General features: G+C 37.7%; 1 long non-coding RNA gene across 2 annotated transcripts in view; it reads right to left on the bottom strand.

Annotated features, from left to right (window-relative positions):
• LOC117801540 overlaps window positions 1–19,802 on the bottom strand; it is a 234,376-nt gene that overhangs the window by 96,319 nt on the left and 118,255 nt on the right. For both annotated transcript variants that reach the window (XR_004624163.1, XR_004624164.1), the window contains exons 3-4: window positions 5,935–5,971; window positions 2,887–2,947 (exon numbers count right to left, since the gene is read on the bottom strand). This is a non-coding gene — a long non-coding RNA (uncharacterized LOC117801540). The remainder of the gene's footprint in view (window positions 1–2,886; window positions 2,948–5,934; window positions 5,972–19,802) is intronic.

Below are 19,802 nucleotides of genomic sequence, written 5' to 3'. Positions count from 1 at the left end.
AAGATAAGTCTGCAGAGGTTCAGAATCAATCTAGATTTTTGAAGGAATGCAGCTAACAAACCTTCTGGGGATCTGTCTACCTGGAAATTCAGTTTCTTACTTTACTTGGCAAAATTCTATTTACTGTTAAGAGAATTATGTGCAAAAGCCAGTAAAAGAGAAAAAAAAACAACAGAAAGCCCATCTTTTCCAGATTTGTTTAAGATTTATGGTTGATGGTTAATCTAACACCACAAAAAACAGTTTTTGATACGGGTCAGTGGCAGGAGTCCTGCCTTGGAGTCGTGGAATGTTTCCACAGAATTTTATTAGACAATGCCCTTTCCTGAAAAACAAATTAATTTAGGAAAGACCAGACAAATAAACTGCTCTCCTCGAGAACGGGCAATCCTGCAGTGAATGGCCTTCCTTAAGTGAGGGTCTGGGCACAGCATGAAGACTAATGAATTCCTTAGTCTCTTTCACTCTGGAGACGTGTACTTTGATTAGAGTCCGGGCTGTTTGCAACAGTTTATGGCTTCATACCTTTCTGAGCTTTGTAAGAGGTAAGACATATTGGTCAGTATTTCTCACAAACTGAGTGTATCTCCTCCAATTATCGCAACTACAATTGACACCAAGCAATTGAGAGGAGAAACTAATTTAACCTTCAAGCATTTCAAGGTGCTTTTTAAACTGCTTAATGTAGATCTCGATATCACAATGATTGACAAAGTATTATCAGTGTCACCATAGGAACCAGAAGCGTTTTACGGAGTCCTAAAAGGATCTGACACATTTTTCAAAGCACAGACCCCACTGTTACCACCTGCTGTTAAGAGGTGTCAGTTCTTCCCTGTCTCTTATCTCTAGCAGTCCTTGATCTTCATATTTTAAGATTTGTTTCACTGGTGAGACGAAGAAAAGCCCTTTTCTATTGTTCAATAGTTTCATTGTTTCTCTCAGCCTTACAAATGACAGTTGAGGTGCCTGCCTATCCCATTTGGTTTCTGGTATGGCTCTAGTTCATGACCCCTTGAATTCTAACAGGCTAGCTAGAACACTGCCAGGGAGCCCAGGACACTTAGCATAGATGAGGCGCTGCAGGGCAGATTCCAATTGAAAGCCACAGTCCCACTGTCAACACAAACGCTCCCTTTATGCTGAACTCTGGGCAGTTGGGACTCGTACAACAGTTGACACCTTTTCCTTCAACCTGGAGAGTGGCATCTTGAGGGTAGAAAGCAAAGGGCCTCTGTTTCCTGGAGGCCGTGATGTAGGATTCCAAAATGTATGTTTGCTTCTCCCCTATACCCCCACCACCAAATGTGCAGGATCAGCTTTGCTCTCCCATGAATTCAAAGAATCTTGTTACAAAAGGCAAATATTTTTCTTAGGGTGAGTAAATAAACATAACAAATCTGAGCAAATATCAGTTCATAATTCCTTTGGTGCTAAATTCCATGTGCTCTAAAGCTCTTTCTTGAGCTTGGGTGGAGAGGTTTACATTTTTTGTCCGGGTGATTTTTCTTTTTTTGTTACGTGAATTAAGGCAATAAAATTAACTAGACTGAGGTTGGATGAGGCTAACTAATTAGTCTACAGCCATTCTGCAGCCTGACTTAGGCTGTCTTGACTGACGCTGCAATTCACCTCATTTGGTGACCAGAGTGGGCAAACATCCCCCTGATGTGAGAAGTGACTCTGAAGTCAGAATTATTCAGACTACGTTGTTCAGGGACACCAGTCTTTCTCTCTTGCCTTCCCCAATCTTTGTTTTGAAATATTCCAACCTTGCAGAAGCGTTGAAAGAATAGCACGATGAACACTCACATACCCTTCACTTAAATTCAAATGGTTAAATTTTATAACATATGTGTGCTATTTATCTATTATCATTTATCTATCTATCTATATAAATATGTATCTTTTCCAACTTCCTTTTTTTTCTTTGACCCATTTCAAAATAACATATAACATCATGTTACTCCTCCGCTAAATACCTCAGTATTTAGCACTTAAGGATAAAGACATTTTCCTATATTATCACAATGCCATTTTCACTCCCAAGAATTTAAAAAGTGGTATAATATACAATAACATCTAAAATAGAGTACAGATTAAAAAATTTTTAATTGTCCTTTAAATGTCCTTCATAGCTTTTTAAAAAATCCAATCAAGGGTCATGTATTACATTTAGCTTTGATATATTTTCAGCCTTCCTTCATTTGGAACCACTTAAAAAAAATTATTTATTTATTTATTTAGAGAGAACGGGGGAGAGGAAGAGAGAGAATCTCAAGCAGACTCCCCGCTGAGTGTGGAGTCCAACGCGGGGCTCGATCCCAGGACCATGAGATCATGACCTGAGCCTAAATCAAGAGTCGGATGCTCAATTAACTGAGCCACCCAGGTGCCCCTGGAGCTACTTTTTATCTTTTATGACAGAAACAGGTTGAAGAGTATAGTCCAGTTGTCTTTGAATAGCTTACAGTTTGGATGTTACTGTTTATTTCCTCATGATTAGATTCTAGAAATTTTGTTGACAATACTACATAGGTGGCATTGTATACTTGCCATTTCATCATCTCTGGAGGCACGTAATACTAAACTTAATCACTTGGTTACAGTAGTGTATGAAAGCTCTCTTTCACAAAGGTGCCATTTCTCCTTTATAAGTTAACTAACCTATGAGGTAATTCTGTGTCCTCATATAAATAATGTGAATATTCTGTTTTCCAGCACACTTTCACCGAATGATTTTAGCATCAATGGCTTCATCCAGAATGGGTCCCCAAATAATGATAAGGATGGAAATATATAATTTTTAAATGAAAAGCTCATTTTTCTACTTACACGGGGGGTTGAATAAATGAAGACCGAAAAGAGGAGAATACACTCCCTTACCTGCTTGCACTTATGACTTCTCCAGAATTACCTTCCATCCATTTCTCACTGGGCACCAAGTCTGTAAAAATTACATAGATTAACCAGATAGAGGGGCAATTTCATTAATATAAATTTATTTTATAATTTCAAATTTATAGCATTTATTTTTTATTAATCCAATTTGTGAGATCCATGAGCCTGTTTCAATGAACATAATAACTTGATATTGGGGTCTCTGGATGGTATTTGAGGTCATGGCAGTTTCAACACCCAACTTACAGTTGAATTTTGTTTGGTTATCCAGTAAAAAAAAAGATACGAATTTTGTAAAAGATAGGAGTTTATCATGAAGTTTCAAGATGTTATTAATTAACCACTCTGGAAGCCTGAAAGGGATGCAAATGACAGTTTTAATTTTGAGTTGCATGGAATAGCAATATATAAAAAATAGTTTGCATTTCTTATCAATAAATATGCTAGATTAGAAGTAATCTAAACCTAAAATGATGATTAGAGCTAATTATAATTTAATGTTATCAATATGTTATGAATTTGCTCGTTGTGGCAAAAGTAAGCAGATATACCTAAGTCTTGCCTGGCATGTAATTGAACTTAAACCACATTTGTTGCCATAAAACTGTATAGTTTTTTTTTTTTTTAAGATTTTATTTATTTATTTGAGAGAGAGAGAGAGAGATCACAGGCCAGGGGGAGAGGCAGAGAAAGAGGGAGAAGCAGACTCCTTGCTGAGCAGGAAGCCCGGATGCGGGGCTCGATCCCAGAACCCTGAGATCATGATCCGAGCCAAAGGCAGACACTTAACCTACTGAGCCACCCAGATGTCCCAAAAATGTGTAGTTTTTGTTTGAATTGACTGCTATAGGCCTGATTTTGAACAAGATTAGTATAGAAATAAACATTCTTGTTCAGTACCATATTCAAATGTATATGAAGAGAATACAGGTAAGCTTCTCATAAAAGTGCTGGACCACGTAGCACTGCTGAAGGGTTTAAAGCCTTCCAGTGTGTTGAAGCCAGAGACCTGTGATGGCCCACAGGCCTCTATTCTTCCCTGGCCTCTCCTCTTTCTATTGCCCTCTTGATTTAGCCCACCAGGTATGCTCCATCCTGCCTTAGGGCCTTTGCATCTGCTGTCCCTCTGGCTCTCTCCCCACTGCCTTCATGTCTTTATTAAGCCACATCTTTTCAGACAGATGCACTCTAATCTCCTGATTGATTTTGTAGCCTCTGCTTAATTTTCCTGTTACCCTTATAAAATTTTCATATTATATAGTTAACCTTTTTTATTTCTTTTCTCTCTTTCTTTTCCTTTCTCCCTCTCTCTCTTTCTCTACCTTTCTTTCTCTCTCTTCGTTCCCTCCTTTCTCTTTTCTTTCTTTCTTTCTTTCTTTCTTTCTTTCTTTCTTTCTTTCTTTCTTCTTTCTTTCTTTTTTTCTTTCATCACCACTGGAATATAAATTTAATGGAGGGCAGGGATTTTTGTCCGTTTCTGTTTAGTCTTGAATTCTGAGATCTGAGGACTGTTCTCAACATATAATACGCACTCTGTGAATATTTGTCAAATAAGTCTATACTAAACTTTAAAATAAAGGTATATATGTTTTATATATAAAATATGTAATATTTATTTTAAAAAAGGAAATTCATATCAAATGTTTGTAAACTCTCTGAAGGGCTATGTAGAACTCTAGGGTTTTACAAGTCCAGTTTGAAACCAATTGCTAAAGACTTTGTTCTTTGCCTTATTTCTAGAAATTGAGGGTTGTGTAGGAAGCCCAGGAGTGAGGGGGGAAGAAGCAAACTTGTGGCATCCTTCCAAACTGTTTCTTTCAACAAAAGGTATCACAAAATATATCACTGCTACGTATCAGTGTTCTCACCTAACTGCTTGATTCCATTCTAAATATAAATAAAAATTTTAAAACCACCTTATTTCTCCCTCTACTACAACTTAAAGCTGCATCATTAAGAAATTAATAGAATAGTTCCCTTCTTAAGCTCTATGTAGATTATTAGAACAGGAATGGCTTTTACGTATCATCCAATAGAGATGCCTCATTTTCAGGTTAGACAACAGGCCTCAAGAATCATCTAGCTGAGGACTAGAAACTAACCAAGATTAAAACCAAGTCTTCTGCAGCACACTTGAGTTCTCTCTTCCATATGTGCATGAGATGACATGCTCTGTTTTTATACAATATAGAGATATTTGAAAATAGAACAATAGCTCAATAGTGCATCCCTTCATAAAAAGGGATGGCTTAGAGAAAGGATCATGGTGAAAGGACACGCTCAGGCGTCCTCCTATATCTAAAGGCCAGTCTTGTAGCCAGTCTGTTCAGATGAGGAGTCCAAGTACCCACTGAACTACTATTTTCATCACCATCACATTTAGGTTCACATAAGAACTTGGCATTCTTTAAAAGAAATTTTTTGCCAAGGAAGAGAGAAGTACACAAAACTTGGAATAAGAATTGGACTTAAAAAGGGGAATATCATGCAATTTTCTTTTTGTTGTACCAACGAAAGCAATACTGACAAGATAGAATTAACAGCATGCCAGCTGATAAGCTCTCCAGTATCCTCCAATAAACCTTTGTGCTGTGGAAGAGAGCTTCAAAGCAGGTAGAAATGTGAAGGAGATCTGAATATAATTATATTTAAATGCAGTTTTGAAGATTAAATACTTTCTGGGTTTCCAGAGTTTCATTAGTTTCATTTTTCAAAATACGTAGGAAAAGAAGCATGAATGTGGTTTTTCATCAGTGGAAAATCATTATGAAATTGTATTGGGAAGAAAATCAGTTTTTTTAAAACAAACATTCAGATCCAAATAATTATTTAATATTATAAAACCCATATTTAAAAATCCAAATAATTTGTAGAAAAAATAAAATAAAAAACTTCAAATGAAGTGTAAGTTTGTCACGATGTGCCTTCTTTATATATTATTTTGCCACAAGCCTCTCTGGGGTGTGAAGGAAAGCCTCAGACTATGAGGGCAGTGGAGGGATGCAATTATATCCAGATTTGTGGAGTACATACCCGCACTCAGTCTTTTCCTCTGTCATTAGCCAAGATCCTGTGAAGTAAAAATAAAAATGCATTTTTGCTCATGTACACTTAAGTAATTTTAATGTTTTCAAGTTTGTTCATTTAAAATACTATTTTTATTTTACCCTTTTATCTTTTTCCCTAATTTTTCCCCTAGGAATTAAAAATGACACACTAGAATATACTAGTGATATGAAGAATGTAACAATATGGGAGAATATGGAGTAAACCAAATACGTCTTTCTGGATCCTGCTTTCTGTCCAACCCCACCCCTGTCCTCAAACCTCTTCATTTTCCCTTCATGCTCAGAAACAAATCTCTGTAATGGTTTTGTTTTTTTCTTCCAGTGGTTGAATTTTGAAATGGAAAGGAGAAGGGAGAAATATTAAAACAGACTACTAGAAGTCTAGATTCACATAGATGCTTAGTATTCCCGCTAGAACTATTGCCCTGCCATTGGAAGTACAAAATCATAAAATGACTCTGGAAAGTCATATAGTATAATTTATTGAAGTTGACTTAGCCATACCCTATAAAACTTTTGGGGTTAGAAATGAGACAAGAATTCTTGCACTCACCACTTCTACTCAACTTTATACTATAGTTCTAGCCAGAGCAGAAAGGTTTAAAAAAGGAAGTGTGATTGGAAAATAATAAATAAAATTGTCATTATTAGTGGATGATACATTTCCTCATGTAGAAAATCCCAAGAGTCTACAGATAACGGTCAGCGAAAAACAATCAATTTTATTCTAACCAACAAAGACTATAATATATTAAAAATTAAAAAAAAAACTTAAATGCTCTATATAAATAGCATCAAGAAGTATCAAGTACTTAGGCAAATCCACAAAAAAGAAAACTAGAAAGAATTATTAAGACACTCATAGACTTAAATAAGTGGAGGGATATTCACTGATGAAAAGAGTCAACATTTTAAAGATATCAATTCCCCTACATCAATCTATGGACTCACTGCATTTCCACTCAAAATCTCAGCATTTTTTTTTTTTTAGTGGAAACTAAAAAGCTGATTCTAGAATTTATATGGTGAATCAGAGGGCCCAAAAGAGCCAAGACAATCTCTAAGAAGGATAAATTTGAAATACAAACTACTGAACGTCAAGGCTTAACATGAAGTTAGAACAATTAAGACATTAACACTGTACAATGTATAAATGAAAACCCAATGTAAATAAATAGGAAACCCAGATAAAGACTCACATATGGATGCTATGTGACACAGTCAGCACTGCAGAGCAGTGGGGAAAGAACAGTTCTTTCAATGATTGGTGCTGGGTTTGTTCAATATCTGTGCACAGTGGGGTGGGGGCAGGAACTTGACAAGCTCTGTCCTCTCACCCTATACAGCACACAAAGCAATTCCAGGTGGATTGTTTTTGGTTTTTGTTTTAAGATTTTATTTATTCATTTGAGAGAGAGAGAGTGAGAGAGAGAGAGACAGAGAGAGCACAAGCAGGGGGAGAGGGAGAGGGAGAAGCAGACTCTCTGCCAAGCTGGGAGCCTGATGTGGGAGTGGATTCCAGGACCTGGAGATCATGACCTGAGCCTAAAGGATGCTTGACCTTCTGAGCCACACAAGTGCCGTAAGGTGGATTGTAATTATACATGTGGAAGGCTAAGAAAGATGGCATTTGCTAGATAATATACAGGAGTATCTTTTTGACCTTAAGATAATGAAAGACTTCTTAAACACAGTTGCAAAAATCACTAGCTATAAAGGGTAAGATTGATAAATTAAAATATATTGAAACTAGAATCTTCTATCAAAACATCCTTTTAATAGACTGAACAGGTAAGCCATTGTTTATGTTTTAAAAAGTTAAGATCTGCGAATGTTTTTATTCCATAAACACCTCTTTTGTTTATATTTTTAGATAGGATCATCCCTTACATTTATTTGCAAATGTTAATTACGCTAATTTTAAAATGGTTTCTACTTACTCATGGATTTTCATTTTTCTGTTTGCAGTTTCTTCCTTTCACTATGTTTGGGTTTTGTAAATTATGATTATTCCTTGTTTATTTCACATTGGTGTTTAAACTTCCTGATTCCCCATTTGTGAAAGGTTCTCAATAGAGCAACTGCCCTCCCGTTATTGTGAAAGAGGTTTAGTTTGTGCCTCTAGGGTGGGAGGCGCAGGCGATGTGTCTTTTCAGTTTGTGAGTACGTCCTGCTCTTGGTAAATGCCTCTGCAATGCCATTTCTTGCATTCACTGCTTCAGTCCAGAAGTAAATGCTACTCTTACTTCTCAACCGTTGTTCAGCATAAGCAGAAGTGGAAGAAGGTGTTGACCCACCATGTTGCTGCCTGTGTCTTCCCCAGTTCTCCTGGTGATCAAGCCCTGTCCATTCTTTGCATCTATTTACTGTTCACTTGGAGCACCTTTCAGATTTCATGGAATTCTTCTCCTTTCCATAGTCAGGCTATGCTTTCTCCAGTCTTCACGGTTGGTCTCAGGGCATGCTACCTGGTACTCAGGAGGGCCCTGCGCTTGGTTTAACGTTGCCATCTTGAAATTCTTAATGATTTTTAAGCAATGGTGCTGGATTTTCATTTTGCACTGGGACTACCCACACATGTAGCTGGGCCTGTCTAATACGGCTTTCACTACATCCTTGATTCCTTAATTGCTTTTAGGATTCCTCAAACATTTTCTTCTGCTATAGTAATTTTTTCCTGTATCCAACGCAATTCTTTTTTTTTTTTATCTTGTAAGCTTCATGGAGGTATAAAATTCACTTATTTTAAGTGTACAGTACAACGATGATTACTCAGTTTACAGAGTTATGCAAGTAACCATCATAACAATCAAGTTCCAAAACATTTCTAGTACTGCGAACAGATTTCATGCGCCCAATTCTAGCTACTTCCTGCTTTCATCACCAGCTCTGCACTTTTTATATCTTAAAGGAATTTTTTAAAAAATACCAATTCTTGGGGGGGGCTGTGTGTGTGCGTGCGCATGCACGTGTATATCTGAATGGTAAATTTCTCTTCAAGGAAGTTGAGGAAAAACCTTAAAGGAAATGATTGCCTCCAAAAAAGGAGTGTGTGAAAATATCAATCTGAGCAGCCAGTCACCTTTCTTTTCTTTTTCTAATAGGTAGATAGCGAGAAGCCATTTTGTGTGAACTCAAGTCTGGTGACAAGATAGTGAATAGGATCTGTTTAGAATTAGGAACTTCTAGCTGAAGAAAACCTGTTTGTTTTTGTTTTCTTTTGTATTAAAAAAATAATTTCAAAATAATATAACCATACTACTTAGAATCATAAACTGGTTCATTGGTAAACTCAATAAAACAGTAATTAGAGATATATTATACCAAGCAGACTTTTACTCATTCTACTTTTGATTTTAATTTGTATAAAATATTTACTTTTTCTGATTATAAAACTCCTAAATGGCGATATTTATAGATGTGCACAACATAGAATGATATATGGAGAAAAACAAAATGTCCCATTATTCAAATACTGTATCACATTTTCTCCTAATATTTGCCTTTGCCTATATGTGTTTATCTACTGGGTTTTTCTGTTTGTTTCAAAATGGGATCATAACTCATATACAATTTTCTCCTTGTTGTTTCCTATGTATGGGATCATTTATACGCATTCATAAACACTCTTCAAAAACATAATTTATCTGTGTGAGTGGCAGCTAACCTTGGACAAAGAGTCTTGGAGCAGGGTGTTAAATATTGTTCTGACTGTGAGAGTCTTTAGCACCTGTTTGTGACGCAGATCTTTCTAGATGGCTCTGTAGCAAGGAGACTGACTCAAGGTGATAATTCTTTTGTAGGCCACCCCCTTACAACACTCTAATGATGAAACAGGCTTGAGAGGCAGAAGAGCCTTTTTTTTTTAATTTTTTTTAAAGATTTTATTTATTTATTCGACAGAGACAGAGACAGCCAGGAGAGGGAACACAAGCAGGGGGAGTGGAAGAGGAAGAAGCAGGCTCAAAGCGGAGGAGCCTGATGTGGGGCTCGATCCCACAACGCCAGGATCACGCCCTGAGCGGAAGGCAGACGCTTAACCGCTGTNAACCGCTGTGCCACCCAGGCGCCCCATCCCCAGTTTTTGATGCAATGTTCCATGATTCATTATTTGCGTATAACACCCAGGGCACCATGCAATATGTGTCCTTAATACCCATCACCAGCCTATCCCAATCCCCTACCCCCCTCCTCTCTGAAGCCCTCAGTTTGTTTCTTAGAGTCCACAGTCTCTCATGGTTCATTCCCCCTAGAAGATCCTTTTAACTAATTTACTTAGGCATCCTCCATTTCTTAAATACGAGATTGCTTTCTACGTATTTCTTTCTTTCTTTCTCTTTCTTTTTTCTTTGATTATGATTCCATTTATTTGAAATGTCCATAATAAGCAAATCTATAGAGACAGAAAGTAGATTAGAGGCTTCCAAGGGCAAGGGGATGGGGAATGACTGCTAATAGGCTAAGGGTTTCTTTTGGGGGATGATGAAAATGTTCTAGAATTAGATGGTAGCACATTGTAAAGAAGCTTAAAAATCATGGAGCTCTATATTTTTAAGAGGTGAATTTTGTAGAATATGAATTATATATATTTCTTAACAAATTTCCATTGTAGTATTTATTTGCATGTGTCTGCTCCCAAGAAATTTTTATTCCATAAAGGTGAGATCTATACTCAGTGCAATTCCTAACACATAGTAGGTGTTCAATAAAAGTTTACTAGTAAAAGAATGAGGGAGAGATGAAAACAAAGTACTGTTTTTGTTCTTACTATTTTGGCCACTGAATAAACCCTCTAATCTCCCCGAATGCAGAAAGCAGAAGGATACATAATTTAATTAGATAAGTCCTATAAAGACATACAACCTCACTTGGCAAGGTGCCTGACACATAATAACCACTCTATAAATAAGGATATTATTATTAATAAAAATAATCTGTCTCCATATAGTCAGAAGCCTGAGACCTCAGCCCTCAAGGCCAGGAACAAGTCATAGTTACAAAGGGGTAGCAGCTGTGGCCCCCACACCCAGGGATGGGGACAGGCACAGGCTTTCTCCAGTCTGGTTTGTCCAGTTGGAAGCTAGCTTGGAGTACCCCTCGAGCCACCCTTCTTTTCATCTGCAGATATAATATTGAACACTGTAGCTCAGTCCTGTCAGTCTAAATTACATTAGAAGGATTAGGAGATGCTCTGCAAGGAGAAAACAGGATTTGGCAATTTGATTTCAGGAAGACTTGAAAGGTCAGAGATGGAAGGCCAAGGTGGAGGAAAAGGGCTTTGAGCTTCTGCAGTGAAAACCACCAGTCGGAGCAAGAATGGCCACGTCTTCTGTGAGAATCACCAACATGATAGAATTTTGTCTATTTGAGGGGGTGGGAGATACAACTGAAGCGTCTAAAAGGAACATTTTTTGTTAATCTTGTTGTTGTCCTATGATTTCTAATTAAAATAGTACTTTTGGCTCATCAAAACAATTTCCTTATTTAGTAATACTAAAAAGTCATTTTAATTTCCCCTTAGTGTTTTTCATTATATTTTTGTTAAATTTTATCCAAAGCCACTTTTTAAAACAGTGCTAAAATTTTTATGCTTTAAATAAAATCTCTTTCCTTCTTACGAACAATTGGCAACTATATAAGAAGTTAACGAAATACTTTTATGTACAGGAGGTTTTCTAGAATACATTTTTTACACATAGTTGCTTATTTTATAACTAGTTTTCATGTCATGTTTTGTTTGCAGATGAAAGGTTTTTTTAAAAACCAAATATAGTTCTAAATAAATAGATTTGAGCCTGAAGTAAAACCCTGTATTCTTGTTCATTAAGTGGTTATTATTACGTGCTTGGTGTCTGACCCTGAATGAGTTACCCAACATTCTGAGCTGTAATTTCCTATAAAATCTGTGAAGTGAAAATAATTAATAGTATTCTGTTTACAGAGTTCTTATGAGGATTAAATGAGAAAATGAATGTAAGCATTAAACATAGGATGGGGTGCATAGTAAATGCTCAGTAAATAGTTTAAAAAAATTGAGTGTGCGAATGTGAGAAACAGTCCAGCGGGGATTGTTTTCCTGGCAGACTATGTTTATATGGCTGTGCAGAAAGATTGTAAACATCTGCGCCTTGGTTGCCATTTTCCTGATTTATTTAACCATGTGGATTTTGTCAACTATTTTCAACTAATCAGACACAGGCAATGCCATCTACACAGCACAGATGGCTTCTTCAATCCATCAGCAATGCCTGGGTGTGGCAATGCTGGGACTGGGCACATTAAAAGTTAGAGGCAAGGAAATTTGAGCTTTCGAATCTTGAGATTCCTGGAATGTTTTTAAACTCCTGAGTGCTTCACCTCCGATACTGGAAAAGTGGATTTTTCTAAATATATATATTTTTACAGAGTCAGCACCGTCAGGGCTGCCTGACTCATTAGGCCATGTTCTGAGTTTGCGATAGGAAAGAAGCAAGTGAGAAAGGCTGAGAGAGTTAAAAAAAACAATTTAATGTCTGCTTCACTGCTCCTTTTTATTACCAAAATATTAAGAAAAAGTAGAGGTAGGAGCAGAAGTTTTCTGACAGAGTCTACCTACAGAAGTGTTATATTCTGATTGTGGACAAATCAGAAAACACAGAACAGGAAAAAAATTTCTCATAAGCCTTCCACTCAAAGATAACTACCCTTGACATTTTGATTACATCCTTCTTTATGATTATTTATGTGCAGATATGCACACATATGTGTGTATATATACACGCACACGTAGACATGTGTATTTTGCAAATAATAGAATCACACGGGAAAGTATTTTGTCACCTGCTTTTTCCACTTCATAAGGTAGTCCTAAAATTCTTTCACATCATTTTAATGTTCTTCTTCATGATTCTTTTAAATAGATGTAAATAATCCACCACAGAAATGAAATGTTACTCCCTTAATCTCCTAATTTTTGAGAGTTGGTTTTCAATCTTATTGCTATTGTTAAACAATGACTGTTAAACAGTTTTTAGCTAAAAGAGAAAATTTTGGAAGGAGTGAGTAGCATAACAAGTTTTCTATTCTAACAAGGTTATCCCATCAAATTATTGTATTTGAAATCACTTACCAGCAATAGAGAACAACACAAGGTAATAAAAACAAGTTTCTAAGACAAAATGCAAGAAAAACAGGAGCTACAAGCTCCAGAGAGTAGAGAGAGTAGATAATATGGATGCATGCTGAGTTTCTCTGCACAGGCAATTCTCACTTTGCACAGGAGTGTAGGACTGTGAAAACAGCCATGCAGACTGAAACCATGCAAAGTAAACTCAGAGTGAATGAGAAAATGTAAGATTGCTCCATGACCTTTAAAACTTTCTATCAAACATTGAAAATTCTCTATTGGTTATGAAAGTACTGTACAGTGAAACAAAAAAGAATAGCTGGGGCGTCTGGATGGCTCAGGGGGCGCCTGGGTGGCTCAGTCTTTAAGCGTCTGCCTTCAGCTTAGGTCATGATCCCAGGGTCCTGGGATGGAGCCCCGCATCTGGCACCCTGCTCAGCGGGAAGCCTGCTTCTCCCTCTCCCACTCCGCCTGCTTGTGTTTCCTCTCTCGCTGTCAAATAAATAAATAAAATCTTTAAAAAAAAAGAATAGCAAAACTAATGCTTATTTAGTACATCGTATTATAAAATAGTACAAATATTGAGAGTTCAATGTTTCATTTCTTTGTAAAAAACTTAAAAGTTGTTTGAACAGCGATCGCCATATTCTTGTAAATAACTTACGATGCATTCAATGCACCTCTTCTTGGCAAATTTTGATCAGCTTCTGACATTTAATCCTTGACTCTTTTAGTCTCAGGCAGTATCTCTGAGAGTGCCTTTGATGTGAAATCTTTTGCCAACATCAGGCATTTCCTATGGGACACCTGCCTCCTCTTTGTCACAGCCATTTTCCTCATTTACGTCCATGAGCTGGCCTTCCCTAAACTCCTCTAACTGCACATTTAGAGTGTCCCCCACTGTGGCAGAACCAAGATTACCTCCATCAGCCATTTCTCCTCTAACTCCATGAACGTTAGACTCCAATTTCATTTTAGCATTATCACCTTTCATTTCTTTGCTGTACTTTCATCTTTGTTGGTCAGTTCCCTCTCTTATTATCCATTTTTGTAAATTTTCATGGGGATTTATCACTGGGAGACAAAGAGGCAAAACTACCTGCTTTGCTGCCTGTATGTGATTGAGTAACACAGGCAGTGACCAATTACTGACGAACTTTGAAAGAAATGACATGACTGGCCACTGATCAGGATAGGCCTCTGCTAGTCACATAGTGATTTATAGACGAAAAAACCAGGAGCAAAATTTGTACTTTATACAAGTACTCACAGTTAATGTACTGTGGTAATAGAAATGAGGACCAGGTTGTCAGGGATCAGTGTAATTTAACTAAACCGTGGTACCTGAATGGTGCATACTGGGACTGTGCAAAGTGAGGGCCGCCTGTCTATATTTACAAATAATGATTGAGGGGATGGCTTTCCAAACTGGCTTTGATAGGCTGTGAATGGCAGTACCTCTCTCTATTCCAAGCTATCTGGCCGGCAATGTTGGTTTTATGGACTCTGAAGGAAATGCTGCACTTCGTTTTTTAACTATAGCATCCCACATAAAGGGGAGAATTGTGCTGATGAGGTGACTTGCTGCAATGGGACAGCATGTAGAAACTGTAATTCTTCCTCCTCTGATGTCACAGCACAACAGAGCTCAGTGAGGCTCAGTCCAACATGGGGATCTGACTGTTTCCTAGGATTCTCATACCCTGACAGTACCCCCACCCACCTCATGGGTAGTGACAACAAAAAGGTTCGAGTCCTAGAGGGCCAAAACTCTGTGATAGTTCCAATAGGATACAGCTTTGAAGTCAAGGTCAGGTCAACGGTGTTAAACATGGGGGTGGGGGGAGTGGAGGGACAAGGAACCAAGAATGTTGAGGAATTTACAGGCAAGTCTATAAACAAAGAAGATTGATGGTAGCTGAAGACAAACAGAGAATTCACTGGAAAGAAGATGAAATGGTCTTATGAAGTAAGGGCTGGGGACCCTGCAGAGATTCCCCACGGGGTCTTGACATGTCGCTCCAATTATCTTTGTACCACAGTGTCTGTCACATAAAAATGCCTTACAGATGTTTGTTAAACGCAGCAGGAATTATTGTTGGGATTCCACCACAAAGACAAGCATTTTTTTTAATGTCAATTTTGGAGAAATAATATTTTAATAAAACCTAGATTAAATTTGAGTTATGGCATAGGACACACGAATAATAAAATGGACCAAAGATGGAGGTTAAGCAGAAGGGTATTCAACGGGAAATTCATTTTCTCTCTGATGGTTTGTGCTCCTCTGCACCGTCCCCCAGGCAGTCAGAGTGATCTTTTGGAAATGTAATTCATATTGTATCGTTTCTTGCTTAAAATTTTCCAGTGGCATCCCTTGCACAAAGATTAAAATCTAAAGTGTTTATCATGGCTCACAAAGCCTCTGTAATCTGATCCCTGACAAATTCTCTGATCCTACCTCTTACCTCTCTCCTCCACCACTTTGCCCTATGCTCCCATATTCTTGGTACATTAGCCTTTTTTTTTTTTTTTCTATTCCACAAACAGGGCAAGTTCACTGTGACAGGATCTTTGCTCTTGGAGTTACCTCTGTTTGGTAAGTTCTATCCATAGATTTTCACATGGAAAAATTATTTTTTAAAAAGATTTTATTTATTTATTAGAGATACAAAGAGAGAGCATGAGCTGGGGGAGAGGCAGTACATGGAAAAGCTTTAACACTATTTTTGAAGCAAGGGATGTGTGATAACAACACTCCGCATAGGAAAAATGACAGAAGATGAATCATCTGCATCAGTCAGGGTAAACTGGGTATGCTGCAGCAACAAACAGTCCCCCAAATCTCACTGGCTTAAAACAACAAAGGTATATTTTTTGCTCATGCTACATGGGCAGTGTGGATTGGCAAGAAGGTTCTACCCATCGCTGAGATGCTAACATTTTACGATACCACCAACTCGACATGAGGTTTCAGGGTCTGCCATGTCAGAAGAAGATGAGACAGACAGTAGAGCATTGTCAGTTAAATGGCTTATCCCAGAAATAACATAAATCATTGCTAGGATTTTATTGACTGTAAGTCTGGATCTGCTGTTTCCATCTTTTTATTAGGCCTTGTTGACAGGGACTAAATTTTCTTATTGGGATTTTCAAAATAATTTGAAGTACTTTTAACAATTTAGATTCCTGGGTCCCACCTTTCAAGATCTGATTTAATTGGTGTGGGATGGGGCGTGGTCATCACTTTATCTGCATCACTTCCAGTAAGTAAGCTGCAGGTGATGTACAGACCACACTGGGAAAAACACACCTCTAGAGACTAGAACAATGGTTGGTCTATTGTAAGGGCTTACTAGATATTTTTTGACTGACTGTACAATTAGGATTCCTTTATAAATAAAGATTTAAAGGAATGAATCGGTGATTTAAATGAAAAGAATCTGTGTATACCAAGTTACATTAGGAGAAAGAGAAAGGCCCAGATGTCTATTTGTCCACCCTTAAATAACTCCCAATTTTGGGAGGAGGTAATGTTGGGACTTTCTTTCACTTTGCGCATGTCACTATTAATTCATATAGCTGTGTCATATATCTTGTTTAGGAAAAAGGCACAAGTCTAATGATACTAAAAAAAAAAAAGTGGATGAATTCTTTGACTCATTCCATTTGAAATGAACTATGGAGAAAGCAAATCCAATCTCAGGGAATNCTTGCTGGCTGTCTCTATCTCTGTCAAATAAATAAATAAAATCTTTAAAAAAAAAAAAGAATATACAATGGGGAAAAGATGGTTTTCTTGATAAATGACATCTACATGCAAAANCGGCTCCATTACGCTCCCATTCCCTTGAAAAGCTCAAATATTTAAAACCAGATCTGATGTATTTTCAATCCTCAGTCTTTTCTCTGAAAGGAAGTCTCAGGCTGAAGTTCTCCATGGGTGTGTATTTATATGCATTATATTTTGGTACATAAAATCTGAAACGGTCTAAAGTATTAAAACTTTCATGTGAAAAAGACAACAAAAAGCTGGTACTTAAAATATCCATTATTGTTTTAAAAATTAACCTGCAGGAGGCTTCTGTTTTTACAATTGCTGTGAAGTCTTACTTTAATAATGTCACTATTTCCCCCTTCTCTGGGCAAGTTATTCATAATGTTAGACTACTCTTAAAGGCTATGGTTAAATATGGGCACTCACACCTCGGAGTGTGGGCTGAAGGTAGGATAACAGGAGACTATTTGTTCCGTTACTATCTTGCTGCAAATAACAGTGCTTTAGATATATAGGTTCTGACTAGTGAGTCTAAGTTTTTTAGCTGGGAAAAAAATGGACTGTAATAGGTAATTTTACTTTCGCCTGAAAGTTGATCGAGTGTAGCTGATACTCCTCTAACAGATGGTAACAAACTAAAAGAGCTCAAAGAAATGCAGGAAAATCACATGTACTCAGAGACTTGCTTCTTTCTGTTACTGCATGAACGTTGTGCTTTTCCTGGATCACATCTGAGAAGGCAACAGGTACAGCAGGGGCATAATCTTCTTTCCTACAAGCGTCTCTATAGTGTGGCAGTATAATGGCTTTATGTATTTAAAATATACCACGAACAGTGATAGTCACAAACATACATGGCAAGGAGGTTGGGATGTGCTGGTTAACAGGTCTCATATCTTCATAAAGCACAGCACGGGATTAAAACTGGGAGCTAAAAATTCTAATGTCTGTATTCCTTAGGACATTAGTGGGACACACACACACACACACACATACACACATGCATATAGATTTTAAAAATTCAGGGGGTGCCTGGGTGGCTCAGTCATTAAGTGTCTGCCTTTGGCTCAGGTCATGATCCCAGGGTCCTGGGATCGAGCCTTGCATTGGACTCCCTGCTTGGCGGGAGGCTTGCTTCTCCCTCTCCCAATCCTGTTTGTGTTCCCTCTCTAGCTGTCTCTCTGTCAAATAAATAAACAAAATCTTAAAAAAAAATATTCAGGTGTAGAGTCGAGCTGATCACATCCCCTATCTCATAGCTCATTATAATTACTCTTTCTGGGGCAAGTCCCTCCATTTCCTTATCTTGTCCCCATTTTCCATGCCTATTTCTTTCTTTCCTCCAAAAAATAACCTAACGTGTTTGTTATGCATCTTTGAATGTGTTATTGTCAAACATGTGTTCTTTTGTGTCCTTGTCTTTTTAATTTTCACAAGTGGGCCTAGGTTATAAATCTCAATCAGTTTTTCTCTGTTTCACTCAGGTTCTGTTCATGTTGCTGGCTGTTTTTCTACTCCTTCAGGCTGCTCACTGTTGTATCATTTATTAGGATCTCTGTAGTACTCACACTCGCTTTTCAAAAGCACAATTTGGGTTGTCTTCCCTGATGTTCACTATTAATGTGTTCATTCTCTACCTCCATCTTTTTCGTAATCAAATACGGTTTGTAAATGAAGATTTAACACACCAGAAAGAAGGCAAACAGCAGCCCTTACTAACAATTTCCAGTGAAGTTCTGTAACAGCATAGGAACATCACAGCTCTCTGACCAAAGAGAGGACGGACTTCCCTTATTAGATGAAGACATAATATACATGAAATACCCTGTATTACTCTCCCAGTCTCCCCATGCTTTAATCTAAATACAGCCCCATTGATGTCATAAAGCTATCCTTTAGAGCGCTCATTCTCATTGAAACATAGAAGCTGCTTGCACAGATGCGGGATCAGGGATGCATGAAGAAATACATAAATTTAAAACAGCATAAAGCCAGAAGGTGCTGGAATCAGACCTGCTTGTAACATTGGCTTGCTCAGTCACCATGCATGGTCATTAAGTGACTCTACCTTTTTTCTCTTCATAGATCTTAGCCAATATCTCAGAATAGCTTGAGTTTCTTAATGAAAAGTGATTATTACTATTAGGTAGAACCATTTCCTGTAGTCTTTTTAAGATCTTTGGGTCCTAATGAGGAACGGGGGCCAGGCTGAGGAGGACCTGCTCCTGAGAGCAGCCAGGCTGTACCGCCATCCCCTGGACCCGCGCCAGGAGGCTATGTCCCTAATCTGCTCAGAAATCGTTCGTTTCTGTCTGTCACTGAGGCCTGAAAACACTCCAGGAATTAGGTACTAATTAATGTCAACACATTATAAATGAAGAAAGAAGGGAAATTGCTTGGACTCATTTCTGAGGAAATTTTCAGCAATTCACTTCAGTTAAAGTTAATGTGTACCTCAGGGCAGCGCTGAACGAAATCATAAAATGCTGCTCATGTGGATGAGTGACCTGGAGGTGACCTGAGCGGGCCTCTCGACCAGCATTTGTTTCCATATCGTGTCTATTTTGTTAGGATGCTGCTTATAGCATTTGAGGATCTGATCGGTAGCACCAGACAGGCGAGGAATCCAAAGTGCGGCTTCACAAGCTGTAAATTCTAGGTTACCTACAGAAAATTCTAGAAAATAGCTTTCAAAATGGCACTTTCCTGATTTTAGTCTGTTGCTACTTTATGGACTTCAATGAACAGTTTTTCAAAGACTAGAACAAGTAGATCATTACATGGGTTTTACTAAGTCTTCCTCTATTAATCAGAAGCATATTTTCATATACTATTTTTATGCCTATAAAATTAGGAACCGGATACTAACATCCAAATCATCATTTTGGGGAATCAGGTTAATAAATGTGTACTAGTATCTCACATACTGAGTCCAATATTGAGTCCAATA

Source organism: Ailuropoda melanoleuca, chromosome 3, assembly GCF_002007445.2.
Source record: "Ailuropoda melanoleuca isolate Jingjing chromosome 3, ASM200744v2, whole genome shotgun sequence".
In the NCBI taxonomy this organism is placed as follows: domain Eukaryota; kingdom Metazoa; phylum Chordata; class Mammalia; order Carnivora; family Ursidae; genus Ailuropoda; species Ailuropoda melanoleuca.
Note: the sequence above shows the minus strand (reverse complement) of the source record. Positions and strands in the feature narration are given on the sequence as shown.